This window comes from Ambystoma mexicanum, chromosome 3p (assembly GCF_040938575.1).
Source record: "Ambystoma mexicanum isolate Mex_15411 chromosome 3p, UKY_AmexF1_1, whole genome shotgun sequence".
NCBI classification, from domain to species: Eukaryota; Metazoa; Chordata; class Amphibia; order Caudata; family Ambystomatidae; genus Ambystoma; species Ambystoma mexicanum.
Window position 1 is genome coordinate 898,308,936 of NC_090925.1, and position 20,303 is coordinate 898,329,238.

Below are 20,303 nucleotides of genomic sequence, written 5' to 3' on the forward strand. Positions count from 1 at the left end.
CTGGGGAGAAAGGCGCCTTGTGTAGCCAGAGTGTCGAATGCAAATTACCCATAAGTTACAGATGCAGGCCAAGCCTCTGGCACGTCCTTCAATGGTTTGAGAAAACGGTTGCATGAGAGACTGCTTCACTGGACGGAGTCAAATTTATTGGGAACTGTACTTTCAAGGGGGCTGTTTCCCCTGCTGTCAGCCCGACGGGGCGTTGCTGTCGCTATTACTTTTGTAGGACGGACAAATACATGTTTACCTCCTCTCACACTCGATTTTAATTTTGTATTTGGCGGGCGCAATGACAAAGCAATGCTTTCCTTGGGCGCGGGAATTGGAGCAGAGTGGTTGCCTTTGGCGGTTGAAGGTGTGTGCTGTTGTGAGGAGAGATTCAAGTGGTCACTGGCTTGCTTAGAGTGGGCCTTGGTGGCAGAGTGCCCCATGCCCCCTCCACCGACCCCAGGTACTGAGGTTCTACGAGTTGACTCATTTGTTTTGCACTTTCCCAGACCATGGTTTCCTACAAACTAGCCCCAAGTTTCAGGGAAATTTAACCGACATAAGGGCGCTGCGTGCAGTCGGTGACTGGCACCATGGCCTACACTTGGCCAATTTCTGCTCTGGCTTATCTGCTGCCAACACAGAGCCTTTTGTTATTTCAATGTCAAAAGGAGTACCATCGAGTTGGATGACAAAAGTACAACTCCCAGTGACTAGAGTGCTTTCAGTTTGTAGTGTTACAAATAGCAACACATGTTCATGATTAAGCTGGGCAGGGTTCATTGCTGGCTGCACTGCACAATTTCGAAAACCAGCAGGGCTGATTCAGCCTTTAATCGTTTCAAGGTCGACACAATGAGTTCAGGTGTGGGCAGGACTGACAAACGAATAGCACTGGACTGTATGCACTTCGTTTGTGTAGCATTAAGAACGCAGGAGGAAGCCTACAAAAAAAAACCGCTACTATATTAAACAAAACAAGCATTGGCAATGCCAACAGTCTGGGTTTTTATGTAGGCATGGGAAAGGCACTTGCCAGGCACAGCCGTAGTGGTATTAACTAGTCATTGATGTTAGCAGGTGTAAATGTTCGAGTACCTGGTCATCCAACAGCAGTGCCTAGCAAATGCCTAATACTTATTCACAGGCCAAAACTGGTAACCTGGTCAATGCTCATTTTTAACTGGACAAGGACACACACACAGTCTCTCTCCCTCTCCCTCGTCCTCTCCCTCTCCCTCGTCCTCTCCCTCTCCCTCTTCCTCTCTCTTCCTCTCTCTCTTCCTCTCTCTTCCCCTCCCCCCTGTGGCTGAAGTCAGACCCGGTAAAGACATTTTTATTACACAAGTAGTGGGTTAACAACTCCAATTAAGTAATTAACTCTCAGAAGACTGCTTTGAAAAAACACTGGCAGGCATGTTGAGTACAATGTTTGATTGTAAGGCTTAATTAAAGTGAGCTCAAAGAGTTTGCATGAGATGTTTTGGAAGGGGCAGCAACTGGGTTGGAATGGCCATAGGGATTAATATGGCGATGGGCAGTCAATGGGTGGGCATATAACCAAACACCCATAAGCTGCATGCCCTCATATGCAATTTATCACCATCTGTACTAATGCAACAGTTTTGGCTTTGTCAGGAACCAACCACAGGATGCAGGGGGTACAAGACACCAGACAGGGCATGAGGAGACAGGTTGTTCCAACAATCACCTGGAAAAAAGCAAGCAAAATATCACTGCACCCTGTTAGGAACTCATGGTGGCAACAGTAAAGACAGACACGAGTGATCACAAATCAAGGGTGTTTATTAAACCGCATGCAGGATAGAAAAACGCCTAATCTAAACCTAAAATGGGAGCAAGCTTCCATCATCAAATGAAAAATATGGCCGTCCTAGTGGCGTCATGTCAAATAAAAGGGCCTGTGCTAAAAAAAGACTATTGCCAATCCTTAAACTAATTACAGAAAGAGTGTGGGATAAGATGTACAATAAAGCAAAGACGTGTTTGTAATTAATAGTCAGGATGTGCACTTTTAAGCACAGCACACACTCAAACCTTCCCCAGCACGAGTTGACGGTTCTATTTTCAAGCGGTCAGGCTCTTCCGAATGTTGAGTCTCTTGGCACAAAAGTCCCTTTCCTTCGAGGACCTGATATGTTGCACAAACTAAACATTCCTGTCAAACAATCGTTGGGATGCTAGTTGTTCACCCTTGGGTCCCCCTCTTCCGGCCACAGAATACTCTTCTTGCTCTTACAATAATTTTAAAGAACCACAGTTCCTTTCTAATGGCACTTTTAGGGTGATGTGGTTCCCCCGGGTTCCTCCTCTTCCGGGCGCAGACCTAATTTGTGTACCACAACTTAATGTTCCTTTCACATGTAGTTGGGGTGACTACTTCCCATCCCCTGGGTCCCCCCTCTTCTGGGCACCAACCCCTCAAGCTTTTCTCAGTCTTTAGGTGATAACTTTCACCTATGGATCCTTCTCGGCCGTGCTCAGACCCTTTCTCGACTGTTCTGCTCTGTGCACCATTGTTATCTGCCGCTACACATGTTAGCTATTGTCCGCGGTCTTACAGTTCTTTGCCAGGAGGTTCGACGGGTCTGGATGGGAAATGGCAAGGTCGCTTCCCTCGTCAACCCTTCGATGCTCGCCGCCTTTCTCCTCCTCTTGAATTGCCATGCTCAATTAGCAGTCTCATTGTGCGGTCTGCCTTGCACGTACTGTGCTCTCTTGCTCCATCTTTTATCTCTGTAGGGAAAGGAAAGGGCTGTCAGTTGTGCATGATTCTGGTCAATTGCCTGACTGCCTGAGTCTTGTGTCGGGACAGGTCAGGTAAACAGCTCTAGAGTTAGTCTGCTGCCGTCCACGGGGTAAGAAAGCGTTTCTGTCAAAAGGGAAGATTTGTCATGAGAAATGATATTCTTTGTCCTAGGGTGGGTTGGTAATTTCAGAAGGGTGTGATTGGTAGGGTTTGTGAAGCAAACGGGAATGATCGGGATTTTTATCATGAAATAAACCAGGGGGAATTGTAGGAACGATAGTGTTTTATCTGAGCATGTTGGGAGTGCGGGAAATAATATTCAGAGGGATGGGAAACACACAGTGACTGGAAGTATTCAGGCAAGACATAGGAAAACAGGGATTCTGGGATAGGTAGTTTCCTAGTGTAGCAGGGTTTGGACTAATAGTTGGTTTACCGGTGGTGTAGGGGTGATTGGATTTTATTAAGAGCTTCTTTGGGTGGAAAGTAGGTAGAAGTGGAAACCGCAGGGACTTTGGCCCCCTCACCTTCCTCCTCGGTATAATACCGTGTATCCCTTTGAGCATACCCCCCGGGCTCCCCTACCCAGGTGATCCTCCCTTCCTCATCCAACCCCAGGGTTGGGATCTGAGAGCATCAGCCGTGGCCACCTGAATAAGGTATTTTCGGAGTCTACTTGGGAGAACACCCTCAGGTTTCCCACAACTCCCTTAGGTTGCTTCTCTGTCCTCATTGCAGGTAGAAACACTACTTGTGGCTAAAATCTACATTACTCAAGAATCTTGTGCACCAAAACTACAATACGACTGCCATCTTGATTGATGACTTCACTACGTTTACCGGGCAGCCCGGGGCTTGCACCCGAGTTATCGAGCCGACAAGACACTGGCGAAGAGCTCTGCACACCAGAGCATGTGCGAGGGGCCACGCCCCACTGGACTGCATGACCGGCCCTTTGCCGTTAATAAGCAAATTACTACCCCGCTAAGGGAAGCAGCCCTAGCACCACAGAGAACATGCAAGGGACCACACCCTGCCAGACACGACACCAGCCCCTTGCTGGATGCCAGCTAAGTACTGGAGAGAGCGTGAGGGACAACCCGCATAGTGCAGAAGAGTATGCATTGAAACTGACTGTGCCGTCATAAAGCAGTGCTTGCCCTAGATGAGCAGCGCATGCACGCATACTGCACTAATAATTAGCGGCTGACTGACTTAGTGCCGTGTAGGCGAGTAATGATATGTTTTTTGCAGCACAGAGTTTGGTGTTCACCAGTGCATTGAGGAGACAACAAGGGACACTCCATCTGGACCTAAAAGAAGTGCACTTAATGGTTATGTGGGGCACTAGAGATTCTGTGCTTTGCATGGGGCACTAATCGTTGCATGTACTTTATCTTGACGCACATAAGTGCATTATATTATTACACTGATATAAGTATGGATGCAAGTGTGAGAGGCTGAACACAGTACTAAGGAAGGTGCGCAAGAGCCAAGGAGCCGTGTTACCCTACTACCCCCCTCCCTGGCCACAACTTCACCCTAACCCTCTTTGCAATTACCCTAACTCCTTTCTCCCACCTGTCCAACCAACGAGATCCTAACCCTCCCTCCCTGCTGGGGTGGCAGAACCCGGTGTGCATTACAAATCTCCAGGTCCCAAACCCGCAGAGTGGTTCCTGCTGCCTCTGCGCAAGATATCGTGAAACCGCGACAGGCTTATAGGTGTCGCACTCAACAACTAATAATCCAACCTAAAAATACAGTCAACCAAAAATGGTACGCAGCACCTTTAAACCAATGTTAATGACGAGTCAAGAAAAATATTTCCTCATGACAAAGCAAAACAAAAACGTTTTTTAATAACAGTCAACAAAACCATGAAGTTCGGGTTCGTAGCAACACACAAAGGGCGAAGTGGGGGGATAGCCATCTGCTCATAGGAAAGTGAGCATTTATGGGGTGCGAATATATGGTCAATTCCCCAACAGCTGCCAGTTCGATACCACAGTACACACACTGACTGGGAGCAAATTGGCGAGTTATTAATTCTTCCAGGAGTATTTTCTAATAAAAAAAGCATTAGGTGGATAATTGTTTTAAACTGTTAGTGCATATTTATTCCACGAGGTTATATGCTATGAGGCATCTCGTGCGAGCCTGTATCAGGCCTGGCGTCATTCCACGGCGGAGTGCGCGTGGCCAACACACCGCAGTCAGCAGAAAACATGGCGCATGTCCTGGAGCCAAAGCAGCACTGAACGAAGGTCTCATTCTGGCCCAGTGAGAAACGAAGCACATAGCGGGGGCTCTGGGTCTTCATGCACCCAGTGGCTAAGAGGAATCGGGGGCATACACATATTGAGGATTCCTATACAGCTATTAAAAGGTAACGAGGGGTCTCCAGAGGAGCAAATAGGCAACTAGGATGCTGTGAGAGCTCTATATGTACGCCATCCAAACAAAGTTGGTATTATAGAGGTTTATACAAATGCACACACAATGTATTGCCGTATTATGGCTTTGAGGGCTTGTGCTAAAGCCTAATTTGAAGAGGCTCGTAAAGAGAACCATATGCCCAAAACGCCACTACCATCCCAGAATATTTGTATATATTTTTATGTTGTTATAGAAAACAGGCGTGTGTGCCACCCGCAGTGAAAAATAGGTTTGGTGGGCTGTACCGCATGACCGCCTAATGCAAAAAAAGCACTACGCCAAGTGCCACCACTGAAAATGAATGATTCTTTAACTGGCCAGTCTGCGTCGCCCTACTCTGCGGACACTGGATCACACTCTCCATTTAGAGAGTAAAATGCACGCATGTATAAGTTAGTTTCTGATGTGGCGGGAAAGGTTAGACAAACTCTGCTAAGAATGGACACACATTGGACCCAAAATAAATGAAGATCAATTTACGGAATGAACGAGACAATTGACGTCAAAAAAGAAGTATTAAAAATAATATATAAAGAAAAAAGATTCCACATGCTAGCATACACTTATTTCACACTTTCTAAACCTGGCCCTGAATTGGATGCAGTTTCAAATAGGTTGTATTGCACTGGTGCTTATAAAGCGCCAGATAGGATTGGGAAAAGGACATCCAGGCGCTACAGATGTCGGCATAGCAGCGCAACCAACACAGAGGGAGAGTTAATGAGGAAACAGTATTTTCAATGTCCGCCTAATCTCCAAAAGGTTACTCATGAGGCGGAGAAGAGCGGGTAATGAGTTCCATAGTTTGATGGCGTAAAAGAAGATAGTAGGCCGGCAAACAGAGCGCAGCAAGCGAACCCGTTTATAATGTGTAAGCCGATAATTTAAATAACAAGGACAACAGCAAATTATAGAAGGACTTATGCAATAGACACCAAGATTTGAACTGGATGAGTTTCTCCACCGGTAACCAGTGCAATGCGTGTAGGGCTGAGGAAATATGCCACGTTTGTCCCAGATGAAAATCATACGATCGGCAGCATTTTGTCCAACCTGGAGCTTGCGAACAGCAAATTTACCAGCCCTAAATATATGGCATTAGAGACGTCTAAGCGGCTAGCAACGAAAGCAGATCCCAATTGAATTCTATGTGTGAAAGAGAAATAGTGCCGAAATCTCAGAGTGAGCAAATGGACAAAACAGGTCTCAACTAATCTGGTGATCTAGGGGTCCAGACAGATTCCTAAATACCTCACTTTATGCGACGGATCAGGGCAAGGGACAAGGGTATTGGGCCAGAAGTCCTCAGCCCGCAACTTAAGCTGGGTGTATTGAAGGAGCAGTAAAGCACAGCAGAATTTCTGTCCTCCGGGTATTAAACTTCAGAGAGTTGATCTTCATCCAGAGACTAACCTCTCCCAAGTACTCGGCCTGCTGTCCATCCAAATGCCCCAAATGGAAAATCAATTGAGTGTCATCCGCGAAAAGGAGGCCTTGAAAGCCCGAATAAGGTCCGCTAAAGGTCCCAAATACAAATTCAACAGTATGAGGGCAAAGGGAGAGCCTTGGGGGATAAGTGATAGGATATTTGGAGGATTCAAAAGGAGACAGTACAACTGACTGCAAAGAACAAAGAAAGTCGGGCCAAAGCTCTGACTCCAATGCCAAAATAATACAACCAAGACGAGATGGCATGTTCGACAGTGTTGAAGGGAGACGACAAATCCAAAAGGATCAGCACCCCCACCGGCATCCATCAAATGAAGATCATCATCCATAGCGGCCACTACCGCTGGCTCAATCCTACCGTACAGGCAGAACCCAGCTTGCCATCACAGTAAAGCACTGTGTTCATCTACACAATCTTGCAATGGAGAAGTTACCGGTGGTCAATCAAAAGGCCGAAAAAAAAATATCGAATGACAAAAATCTCGAACAAAAAAAAATCTCAAACAAAAAAAATGTAATTTTTTATTTATTTATATGTATTTTTGGGGTCAGGTAAGTAAAAAAAAAGGGGTAAAATAAAAAAGGGTTGTTGGGGGGGGGGGAACCCCCCATTTAAAAAAAAAAACATTGAAAAAAAATGATTAGTTTTTTTTTTTTTTCGAGATTTTTTGGTTCGACTTTTCTTCCGATATTTTTTTTACGGTCTTTTCACTATAAACCGGTTACCACCACCTCCAGTCATTTACTAAAATAGGGAAGAAGGGAGACAGAGGCGAAAATTGGCAAAAACAGGAATCAGCTATTGTTTTTTTTTAGCCGGGATGTGACTGCAGCCATCTTTAGCCGATCCAGAACCAAACCGGAATCAACGACTTGGCAAAGATCCAGAACCAATGCAGACCAGGCCAATTTGATTACTCGGACTGGACAGGGTTCATGTCCATGATCTCGAATAGCGAATTAAAAGATGCATGTTGAAAGGATGAGAAAAACTGGGCTGGGGATCGAACAACCAGCCACCTATCAGCCGTGGCTGAACTATTACTAGTAGGGCTAGGCACATTAAATTCCTTACAGATCTTGTCATTATTTATCAAAAAATATTGTGCCAGCTTATCATAAAGAGCATCAGACGGGGCACAGGAATTATGTGATCCACAATGGCAGCCGAAGCTCTGCAAGAACCTTAAACAGTTCCTGTGCCAAATTTGAACTGGAAAGAATACGTCCAGCATAGTAAAAGCATATGGCTTACAACCGCATATGTAGGCATTTTTTAACTATCCTTAATAAAGTCAGTGCATTTTTTAATCAGTTTGTGGAGTCCGAGTATATTTTTCAGTGGTGCAGCGGAGTGCAACACCAGCACTTGTGTGCATTTCTGGGAAGATATATAGGTTTATAGTTGCATCTTGCAGGCAATTTTAAAAAGCGGGAGCCTAGCACTTCCTCCATCTACGTTCCCAGTGTCTCAATATCAAGTGCTGTGGTGAACCAGGATTTAGCTTTCTCTCCATTCGCTTTCAATGACCTCCTGGGTCCAGCTGATGAACAGCAGCTGCTGATATTTTTGAGTGAAATTTGTCTACAATTGTGGGAAGGTCCAGATCTAAAACATTTTGATCACTGGTGACCAAAGAATAGAACCTGTGAAGAATAGAGCTAAGCTCTCAGTACGCATCCCAGCCAGTATCCAGTTTGGTGGTCAGTCAAAATCTCGAAAAAATAATCTCGAATAACAATAAGGTCGAAAAAAAAGACCGAAAAAAAGAAAGTCGAATTTTTTTTTTTAATTATATTTGTTTTGGGGTCTGGGAAAAAAAATGGTTAAAAAAAAATAAAAGGGGGATGGGGGGGGGACACCCCCCCATTTCGAATAAAAAACGTCATAAAAAAAAATTCGACCCTTTTTTTTTTCGGCCTTTTTGTTTCGAGATTTATTTTTTCGAGATTTTTAAATTCGGTATTATGGCCATTGATGAACAGCCTCCAGAGATACCCAGGTGAAGGGGCTTCTAAACGGTCAAAAGCAATGCTGGCCCTGCAGCCTCGGCCATCCTCTTGGCATACCAGTGCTATACATGGTCACCTCCATCCTTGGACACTGGTGGGCCTCGGCACACAACCCTGAAGCAGGCCTCGAAACCTCCACCCAGCAGGCCTTGTTCCCCTCCCACCCCATACAGGCACTGCTGTTTAGGTGGACATTCGGTAGTGCACACCCGCCAGTATCTGGAACCGCAGGAACATCGCGGTACTAGAGGACAACAGAGCAGAATTCATACATTAAAGTGTTCGGCTCAGTGGAGACGGTGCTCTAGTGTCCCCTTGCCCCCAGTACAAACTGCCATGCCACCGAAGCAATCCAGCCTTGCAGCGGAGGATGGTGAAACCTGCATGACCAATTCAATAAACAGACCAAGGTCATGACATTTCTGCTGGTGTCGAAGCTACGCCTGCATTACATGAAGCAGGCCCTAGCTCTGCCAATGTCGTAGTCGAACCGAAAAGCTGAAAACCATGTTTGGCCTTTCTGGAGAGCGCACACACTATAGGGAAAGTGCAGCGATGGAAGCTATCCTTTGGGCTGCCAAAGGTATGCTACAGGCTTCTATTGTGCCTAAAATATTACAAGGATTGTTGTCTACTGATCTGGGTTTGGAGACTGTGGCAAGAGCAAATGGAAGTCTGCCAAAAATTGCATCAACATCCTGTGAAGGTATGTACTTCCCTTCAAAGGGACAACCCTGCAAAGGATACGTTTGCTGTATGAAGGGCCATCCCAAGAGTAGGGTCCAAGCAGAGGCACAACCAGACAAGGCCTCAAACCACCCTTAGCCTCTCCCACGGGATTTCGGGGCAAGGGGAGAGCTATACAATGGTAGACATCATGGGGCAAGGGAACCGACCCCATCCAATGTCAACAGAAGCTTAGTTTTAAGTAAGTAGGTACCTTGCTCTCCAAACAGTTCAAGGTGGCTTGAAAAGAGGAGCCTTGATCCTTCTCTTTTTGTCTTCTCTGTGCTAAAGGAAGAGCTTCTTATGTCACAGCACGGACACACAATTGCAATCCACTGTTGCACCTCTGTGGTGCATGCATTTCTTTTAGTGACTGGGCATTTCGTTTGAATTTCGAAATGTGGCAGCAGTGGCAAGATCCAGTGGAATCATGATCAGCCTTTGAAGGCCTCCTATATTTTGGGGTGAGCTACAGAAGATTAGGCCTTGACAGCTGCTCGGGCAGGCGCTGGTATTGCTTGAGGAATACAACACGGTTTTGCACCTGGTACCAATAGGTGATCCAGTGCTGAGTGGATCCATACTGTACTCATCCGCCTTAACTCCCAGCAGGTAATGCCCTGTAGTGCGCTGAATGTAGAAACAACCCAGTTGGAGGAGCTTGGAAACCAAAGATGGACTCGGCTACGCCTTCACTCGTCTCTTCTGATTCCTAGCGGCTCATTCAAAATAGTATGGCCACCTCAGGAGCCTTTTGAGAGATTAAAAGAATAGTGCGTTAGGGAGAGCACAGTACGGCAACAGGTGCTCGGGACCCTGCACAGAAGGCAGAGGTAATATAGGTAAGCGTCAAGAAGATTTAACAAACACTAGTGCACTGCTTGCAGTCGGTCATTGGCTGCATGTGCTGTTTGTGTCTATTATCTCTCGAGGGCCTTAATTGCCCCGTTGATGCCAGGAACATCTTCTCTTACCTCTCTCTTCGTCTCGCGTAAATATTGTTTTACTGCAGGAGAAGCATACAACTGCTGCTGGACTGGTTCCTTTGTGTTTATTTTATTTATTATATCGCTTTCGCCAAATCGCTATGGTTTCCAGCAATACCATAAAAATGACAATGGTGTACAAATAGGTATTGGAAGAGCATTCCAATGCTCTGGTGCAATGAGTGAAAAGAATGGAATCTAATTGGGAGGAAGTGCATGGTGGCTTAGGAACGGAAAGAAGGAAAAAGAGAATGGTGGTAAAAAGTCTTAGGAGAACAAAGATTAGAAGGAGCAAGACCATAAAGGGCTTTATCGACCAAGCAAAGAAAATTAAAAAAAGATGAATAGCAAAAGAAAGCCGAATCGCAGAGCAAAGTGAAGGAGTACAGGGTTCGAAATTGAGGGGAGCTGGAAGCTATTTAGCTCCTACTTGGCCAAGAAGAGCCTGCTCACCTTGACACCAACGGCGACTGACTACCCAGGCCAACTGATGGCAAACAAACATTTGTATATGAATTTAACTCTCTGTATTTTGGACCTTCAACAAACAAATATTAGGACACATCTAAAGCATAAGAGATCATAAATAATGGATGGAAGAAGTTAGATCTGAGGAACGCCACGTACTAACTCCTTGATCGCTCCTGGTCACAGGTTAATGCTGCATTCCCTGGAGCTGCTTTTAGCTCCTGCTCATTCAATTTTAGGAAACCGAGGGTCTAAGATGACTCCAAGATCACGAGCAGAGGAAGATCAGCAAGAAAGAAAGGACGGAAGGAAAAGAAGACCAAAAGGTGGTGGCAGAGTGAGAAGAAGGAAAGAAAAGGACCTCCATTTTAGAACGATGGAGGTCAAGAGAATGGGAGGCCATCCAGGATTTGACGGCAAGAAAATAGGAGGTACCAGTGTTGTAAAGAGAAGAACAACATGTGGAACTCCCCTGGGTTCCATTGCTGGGTTGTAATTGAAACCTTCTCTGTATTACTGCGAAATACAAAACGCCCTTTTCCCTAAGCAAATGCTAAGAGTCCACCCAAGATTGTGATGGGTACGGTACCCCAGAGTAGCCCTCTTCAATTGGCGAAACGTACAGTGCAAATTACATTTTTCCTTAGCTTTTTACATCTACGCCACACATTTCCTGTACATTCCTTCTGGCTTGGGGAGCAAAATAACATGCAATTGCATTGTTTCTTGGGGCACCCATTTGTTTGATCTCCCTTTACAAACAACGGTCAGTCCCCCAGTAAATTCAACTAGTGTATACTTGCCCTGCTGCTAACGAAACAATACTTGCACCCTAATATTCCTAATACCTTCCAGGCCATTGAGTGTCTGCATAGATTGTCTGCCATGGCTAACTAAAATCCTGGAACAAAACGCTGATCAACCAACTTCAGGAATGTATGGCTCTTTGGCCACTTGTAATCTGGTATTCTAGGATAAAGATGGCACTTCTGGCTGTCAACGTTGATATCTTGGACCAAGCTGATCATGGTGCATTCTGTCCTCGTATGTAACCTTTGACACCGAGGATAACTGTTTACTTTTAGATGGGTTAGACAGAGATGAGGTCGTTGAAAGGGCTTGTCTTTTCTCACTGACGAGGAGCATCAAGTGAAATTGGACCCTTTTACTAGGGCACTGGGGTTTGCCAACCGGTTCCTTTTGGTCTCCCGTTTTTCAATATATGTATTTACGACCATGTGTAATGTTTGCAGTCTCCAAGGCCTTCATTATCACTCTCATCCAATTGTTACTCGGATTTTTCTTGCGTGTCAGTGGACCTAAGAGCCTTTCCTCTGTGTCATCTATGCTAGATTACTTAAGCAACTGGGTGAGAGACAGCAGTTTGGAACTGTTTGCTCCTTAGACTGATGTGTCATCCATAGCTGGTTTGAAAACCAGTGTGCCAGCCCTTCTGCCAGTTCTTTAGTTTTCTGGTAGGCTGTGTTGAGCGTAAATGTTCACATTGGAGCAATGGCCAAATTGGCCTATTTTGCCACTTTCAGAGCTGTATCCGGGCTAACTGCATTTATTAAATGTGCAAAGGAAATGGAGGTCATGGCTTCATGACTGGGAACAATTTGCCAACAAGACAACAAATACATGTCCGTAGAAGTTGAAGGGTTATATATTGTGTAGCATTTAGGGTTCTTTATATATGTAGGGGACCAGACTAGAGGCAGATATGTATATAAAAGGAAGTTAACTTTATTGAGTTACAGGGAAGTTATGGAAAGAGGGTAGGAGCACAAGCTAGAAACATCTTCATTCATCTCCCTCCCATCCTGTGTGTCCTAACTGTCTCCACTGGAACCTTGATGTAGTGTAGGTTCCAGTCACCAGGTAACATTCCGATACTTGCATCTGTGCACCAATAGAAGCAGCATACTACACATCTCCTTTCTTTATAACAGAGACACACTCCAACAACAAGCACTGAACAGGAACTCGCAACAGACCACCTAAACAAACATTCATCACCCTCACAATTACTAACCACTTTCTCAACCCTCTCAGCGTACATCTACATTCGCGTAACTAACGTTCCCCAACCATAATAAATATCACAAACCAACCATATATCCAGAACTGCCACCACTGGATCTCATAACTGCCACTTATGAGTACAAACCACATACTAACCACACACATTCCATCACCATCACGGCTCATACAGCACGACTTGCACTCCTTCCACTCCGCCTGCCACACAGAGTCTCGGGTCTTCCACACCCGCAGCACTAACGCACAGTTTCACGCAACCAACCAAATACACAAACTAACATTCTATACCCTTAGCAATACACCAACATACCATACAACACAACCTCTCATTCTCACCACAAAGAACCTGCAAATTGCACTCACACTATCGTACTCAACTTGCCACCAAGAAACATGAAAAAGTAGGAAAATAAAGAAAAGATACGAACTAAACAAAGATCACACGAAAACAGCGTAACTGCATAGGCACAGTACGTGAAAAGAACACTAAAATAGGAAGTTGGCCATACAACCCATCAAGTGTACAGATCTTGCAGACAACAAATACATCCGGAAAATATATGCGCAAAAACTCATTTCACTTTCAAAAGTATGGATCTATTACATTTCATCACCAGACACACAACATGCGCTGGACACTTACACATTGCCACTAGCATGGCTCACAGCCATTGCCCATACATACCCATCATACTCTTCATAGAGCTCATCATTAGGGCCTATTACACCCAGATCCACTCATACGGATTCATAAACAAGCATCACTTATGATATTAACAACACTATGGCACACAACACTCTTAAACAGGAGGCGCGACCTCTCTTACTACATTTGCATATGCATTTCACTAATACATCTCATATATTCATATTCACACACAAACTGTGCCATACTCATTCACTTCATTTACACAGTGCTTACATCAATACATGTCACACAACATATCACACATCCATGTATGTGCTTCATCACCCTCATTTTTCACATTAGCACATAAAACCTTAAATATATGTCTAGCGGAATGCAATTCATTTCCTACATTTCTCCTGAAATTCCACTTATTAAATACATTTCTCATACTGTCTTCCTCATAAACGCATTAAAATTAAATCAAAAGGCGCCTAATAGTCCAAGGTGCATAGTACCATAACCCTGCAAATCCTCAACTTTGTAAGGTCTAAACATCCAAAAATATACATAGCACTATCTAACACCGTTGAGCACCTACAACTCCTCAAACAGGTTAAATCTACATATCCACAGAGCAAAACATTAAACATGTACCTAATTTAATGTTTCTTTTTTTTTTACAAACCACTTTAAAACAATTGTGCATTTACCTACCAACATTTCATTACTAAACTGCACAAACCTTACATTTTATTCTAATATAATGCCATATACAAAATCACATACATGGCACTGGCATAACACTGCATTTCACATCTTTTCTCCACTCACGTTCCACACATGTACCATTCCAGACCATGCACCTTCCCAGCCAGGCGCAAATCATTCCGCACAAAATCATTAATTCAACTAAGCAACTATTTATGTGACAACCCGCACAAACGTGCACCATAACCCCCAATTCTCTTCATGACCATTACTTTTCAGCAACACCAAGTAAACAATGGGAAGAGTTTTATCAAAATAATCCTTTGTGGCTGTAACAAAACATGTCGAGCATTTCGGGCAATCCCGCATGTACATTCACTGCGCTCTTGAAATATCTAGCTCTGCAGTATATAAACTCCATGTCCTTATTCCAAAAACAAAAACGCCAACCACTAATACACTTGGGTACCTCGTTGAAGGACATTCCTCCTTTTCAACATAAACCTCCTTTAAACGGCATTTCAGAGGAATAGAAAGAAAAAAAAACTTCTTTCTCCTTCATACAGATGACCACGTAAGCTCCTGTCATCATTGCAACTAAACGGCAACAAACCCTTTTACTTGCGGCTCTTCACTGGACTCTTATCACTGAAGATGCAGTGCAGTTCAAAGCAGAACAGTACTTTGTTCAAACTGGACACCTGTCAAAGAAATTCCTCATATCTTTTCAACGTTGCCGCTGATGCATTGTTACATGCCATATTTCGATTCCATCAAGATTTGATTTTAAACTGAACTGACTCAAGAATTCTTTCTTCCTGGTTTACCAGCCTTGCACGTCATCGCGCACATTCACGCACAGAGGTGCTTTCCTTGTTTTTCCTTTTATTTCCACAGCATTCACTACGCAGATTTCGGAGATTCCTCCAAAGTTCCAGAACGCTTCTTGACGGCGTTCGGTGCTCCACCAACACCCCCTCTGCATTCTTCGACGTCATCATTAATAATGCAGCTACCAAGCTACACAGGGCTCCGCAATACGACCTGTCAACGGTCACAGCTGGACACTTTGGGCACAGCACTCACTATAGGCAGCTTTCTAATAAGGTCAGCACCCTCACTCTCCAGTATGTGGTGTTAATAATAAATGTTGCTCATGCCAGTCTCCAAAAAATGCTGCTTCATGCCCAAATGCCCATATTACTACTCTGCAATTTCACTATTAGCAGAAAGCCTTCCACAGCCACATTTAAAGGCCATGACACAGTACCTCCAGCTTAGTCACTTCCCTGGCTTTACTTTAAAATGGATAAAGTTCCTCAGCTTGCGCAGACACGGAATGCCATTCCCAGCTATATTTCATAGCCCAATCACAGTACCTTTATTTTCATGAGAAGGGCAGGCATTTCAGCTCCCACTTCTCTGGCTGCCTGCAAGGGAGAGTGTGTCTTCCCATCCCCAACAGGACTTATGCCACGTCGAGTTCAGGGCATCTTTTACACAGCTGCCCTCACCAGCTTCACTTCTGTGGGCGCTTTTCATCATTTCTGCTTCACCACAGGGCGCCATCACATCACTGGACTGCCAACTGCCATCACTGGTCCTCTTCTAAAAGTATCCCCTCGTCGCCATTGTAGCATTTAGGGTTCTTTATATATGTAGGGACCAGACTAGAGGCAGATATATATATATAAAAGGAAGTTAACTTTATTGAGTTACAGGGAAGTTATGGAGAGAGGGTAGGAGCACAAGGTAGAAATATCTTCATTCATCTCCCTCCCATCCTGTGTGTCCTAACTGTCTCCACTGGAACCTTGATGTAGTGTAGGTTCCAGTCACCAGGTAACATTCCGATACTTGCATCTGTGCACCAATACAAGCAGCATACTACATATTGCGAACTAACTTTAATTTCAACAGAAAACAGCCACGTTGTGGTTGGATTTGATTAATTTCAAACTTTACGCTAGCCCATCTCAAACTCCACAGGACCAAAATGCAGCTCTATGACTGTATGTGGGCTTAGAAAAAGCTATTAAAATACTCATCTACGTTGGAACTTGTTCTGGCTACTGGTATCCGTCGGACGGCTTTTAAAATACTCCTATGTAGAGTCTCCCTCCCTCCATAGCTTTGGGAGTTTCTGTTTCTGGGTATTGGAACAGAGGGATTTGTTTCCCAGCAAAAAGAGTGACAGAATGCCATCTGTGAAGGCATGATTAGCCCGAGGGGGAGGGGGTGGGGTGTTTGTGTGTTGTATTTTTTTTTTTAATACAAAATTATGCTGGTAATTCCATTTTAGAAAGTGTGATCTGCTAGTCCGAACTTGCTTTTATAATGCTCCATGCTGAAAAGTATAGTAAACAAGGTGCATCTCTGCTGGACTTTCTGCCGTCACACCCCCTCCCGCACCCCCCAGCAGCTGCCTTGCTGTTTGGCAGCATGGCAGTTAGTTACATGTGCATGCTCGCAAATAGCTGCTAGTACCCAAAGTTCCAACAGCCAGGGACTGCCTTTAACTGTGGGAAACCCTGTCACAATTATGTGTGTGCCATTAAGGCGTGTGGGAGATTTTAATAAATATAAGCTATATCTGGTTTTCGTTTTTGGTCTATGGAAGGAATATACAATCAAACTGGTTAAAAACCCTTTGCTGGCTGCGTCCCTCTGCTTATGCTGTGTAATACCTGGGTTTCTTGCTGCATGTGCTGTGACCGGCACAGCCTGGCCATGGACCTCTTGTTGCTTTGTCTAGGGCAAAGGCATTGGTGTGATTGCTGCCTGCCTCTGCAATGCTTCTTAGTCACGACCTTTGGGCTTGGAAGATGTGGGGTATTTTTTGTTTCATCTTCGTCCACCGCACCTGAAGGACTCCACGAAGAAACAGCAGCAGGTGAGCAACACGCACTTTCAGGACATCTGCATTGCCCTTTGATGTCTGGAACTGATTCTGAGGATGCTCGTCTTGGGGCTAAAACTGGGGTCACACCAAATGATCTACTTAGTGGGGTGAATTCAAGCCAACTGGAGAGGTTCTCCTTGGAGGCGAAGACTGGGCACAAGCCTGAGGTTCCTGGTTCCATGGCTCATTCCATGCTCAGGCCTGAGGTTACCCATACAGGGGATATATCCAGTCGAAAAGCAGTGGAATCGGCAGGGACCCTTTCTCCCCGACAGTGCAATGCGCCTATGAAAATGGAATTGCCACCCACAGGCCACTTGGCACCTGCCTGCTTTCTGGCCTGTTACCAGTGGCTGACCGGGGATAAGGAGGAGCATCTACTGCCTCATTGGGTCACCCAAATACCTTGAACCCAACCCTCACCTTTATGCTCCACCCCCCCCCCATCCCCCCGCTTCCGAGGACCCGATTCTTTCAGCAGTCCTTGCTTATTCTCCTCCTGCCTATGAAGGAATACTTCAGTGACATTATATCTTGTGTTGCATGGGCCCTGGTCCAAGTGTCTGTTTTACAAAAGGGCCATCCCCTACTCTGCTCAGGACCGGGGAATTTTAACAGTCAACACAGAAAATTGTCCCGACCGGAACGTGAATCTAAACTTGAAATTATTTCCTATAACTGGTGTGGTCTGGAGTATACAAAGCAAAACCAAAAGTAGATACTAATGAGTTAGAATATTTATCTTTGTCCGAAATGAATCGCTTCCAAAAGCATAGTGATATTTTCCCTTTGCACCATGCAAATTATTTATTCTGTAACTTTTGGCAAAGCATATCTATATAAAAAATACATATAATTCAATTTTACATAAAATACAATGTTCCAATGTGTGGAAAATTCCCCACAAATGTAGCAAACAAGAGATCTGTTTGTTATTGACTTACATACATAGAATTAATAAAACAGAAAAAAGGGAAAAGGATTGTAAGTGCACACAATTCTCTCAAAAACCTGCTGGATACAAGAAATTCTTTCTAGCTGATACCAACATAATATTGTTAAGAAACCCACCAAAAGGGCCAACTTTCCGATTCAGGGGTCTACGTAGAGCGCAATACTTGTATACTTGTACTGGGCAGCCATACATGTGTGTCTGCAGAGATCACACGTGGTTTATCTGTTTTGGCGGGGTTATCCACGTTGTTCAGCCGCCTTCAAGACCAAAAAAGTATTGTTTTACTGACCCCTGAGGAATAAAAAAAAAAATAAAGACCATTGTGAGGGGTAATCCACAAAACACATATGTTGATTGCAGCATTTAACAATGGTCCAGATCACCTCCACCACGTGAAGATTTAAAAACAAGAGTTTTTGTTGTAAAGGAAAAGAGTGCGGGATCATGGCACCATACTGATCCCTACACCAAAAGTAAAAATAGAAGTGTATCCATCACTAAACCTGTGTGTTGTGTTAAAATCTCTGGGTAGTATGTGGGTGAGTGCCGTTAATATTAAGTGGTATGACGTCCTTTCATCGTGGGATGTTTTTTCGCTGGGTATTTTACAGTGAATTTTTTGCTGAAAAACTAATTGCATTATTGGGGGGGGGGTTAGAAAAATATATAAATTGAGTGTGGGTGTTCGGGAATATATAAAAAAATTAAAGGGGATGGGTGGTTTGGGGGGGAAACCCCCAAAATTAAAAAAAATAAAACATTCGAGTTTTTTCGTAAAAAATCTGCAGGAAAAACCCCACGAAAAAACATCCCGCGATGTAATGGCATGGAACCTATTAAGCTTAAGGGGTGAGCTGATCATTTCGGGAGGTGCAGGAGTCTGATGTGCTGCTCCCCTTGAACGGATGTCAGGGGGCAGTTAACTGCAGAGGGGTAACCATAGAGCAGAGTTGAAAGTGGAGATCTATTTGTTTTATTATTTATAATGCGCGTCAGACCCGAGGGTATCTGGGCGCAGAGGGCAGTAAGGACATTTTCAGCTTGGGTACATTGCTGTATGTTGACCGGCATTAACATCATAAACCAGGATTTCTGACAGAAGTGATGGGTAAGGGCTTCTAATGCCTAAATGCAGTCACCTGTACTGAAGTCTTGAATTAGCCTGTGAGTTTGGGATACGGGTGCGATAGTCTCACGGTTTATCAATCCACAGAGTCGCTTTGGTGGGTATTGGCAGTCTCCATGCAGACTTATTACAGACCAGATGTAGCGCATATCAGATACGAGTTTTGCTTGGAACCTCCGTTGCTCCGGACAGGAATTGAAAAAGAGAACGTTTATTACCGACGGTGCTCTCCACTGATTGTGAGTGAGGCGGAATCAGTATGCCTGGAAAACTTAAAAGCAGGTCTGATGGCAGTCATCGATCTATGTGCGCAGCAAACATCAAGTTGCTGAAGTGTTGGCAGGCATCTAGAAAGGCCACGGAAAATAACTGTGTCGAAATGGGACCAACCATGTATAGACAGTCTTGTTTGAGTGACTATGCCCGAAACCTACCCACTGTAGTGTCTCAGACACAAGGTGAGAAGTGTGTTTTGGAGTTGCCATTCATTCATGCAACCATTCAGCATAGCAAGCCGCTAAGCAGCCTGACCATATATCATACATGCTTACATATACTATGTACTTATGAGCAGTCCAGTACATGCAGGCCTATTCAAACCTTTAGGTATAATGAGTAGACGGTGGAACCAGAACCACTCCATTTTCTTCACATTTTCTATTTTGCAAAATAGGCAGCATACCTGCTTAGGAGCTAAGAAAAGCACCTCATGACATTGATGCTTTGAAGCAGGCACATTCAGGACATGTCAGATAGATAATCCTCATGGATAGATAGATCCTCTTGGAGCAGTTACCGATAATTTGGCTCAAAGACTCTACTGATAATTCAGCAGAGTGCGTAGAGGTGGTACCAATCAATGTTGTTTACTATTCTACTAAGGGCAAAGGGAGATGCTGCCATCCAGAAAGCCAGATGCTGGGGGACTTGTTGAACAGTGACAGCATTTAAGGTAAGGGGCAATTCCAGTTATAAATGGGCTGCTGGCCCATGATATGCCAGGGATTAAGGGTGTGTGGGCTCTGACCCTCCCCTGAAGTCCTGCTTGATTTATGCTTTCAAATGCATTGGGTTTTGCTTGAGTAAATTGTGTGCAATT

The 20,303-nt window shown here is 44.5% G+C and overlaps 1 protein-coding gene across 3 annotated transcripts in view; it reads left to right on the forward strand.

Moving 5' to 3' along the window:
- SNTA1 (syntrophin alpha 1) overlaps positions 1-20,303 on the forward strand; it is a 385,016-nt gene that overhangs the window by 45,365 nt on the left and 319,348 nt on the right. Inside the window, exon 1 of one of the 3 annotated variants that reach the window (XM_069652134.1) lies at positions 15,193-15,328. The exons of the other annotated variants lie outside the window; for them this stretch is intronic. The gene's annotated coding sequence lies outside the window, so the exon portion shown is untranslated. Of the gene's footprint in view, positions 1-15,192; positions 15,329-20,303 lie in introns of those variants that run through there. 3 annotated transcript variants of the gene reach the window in all.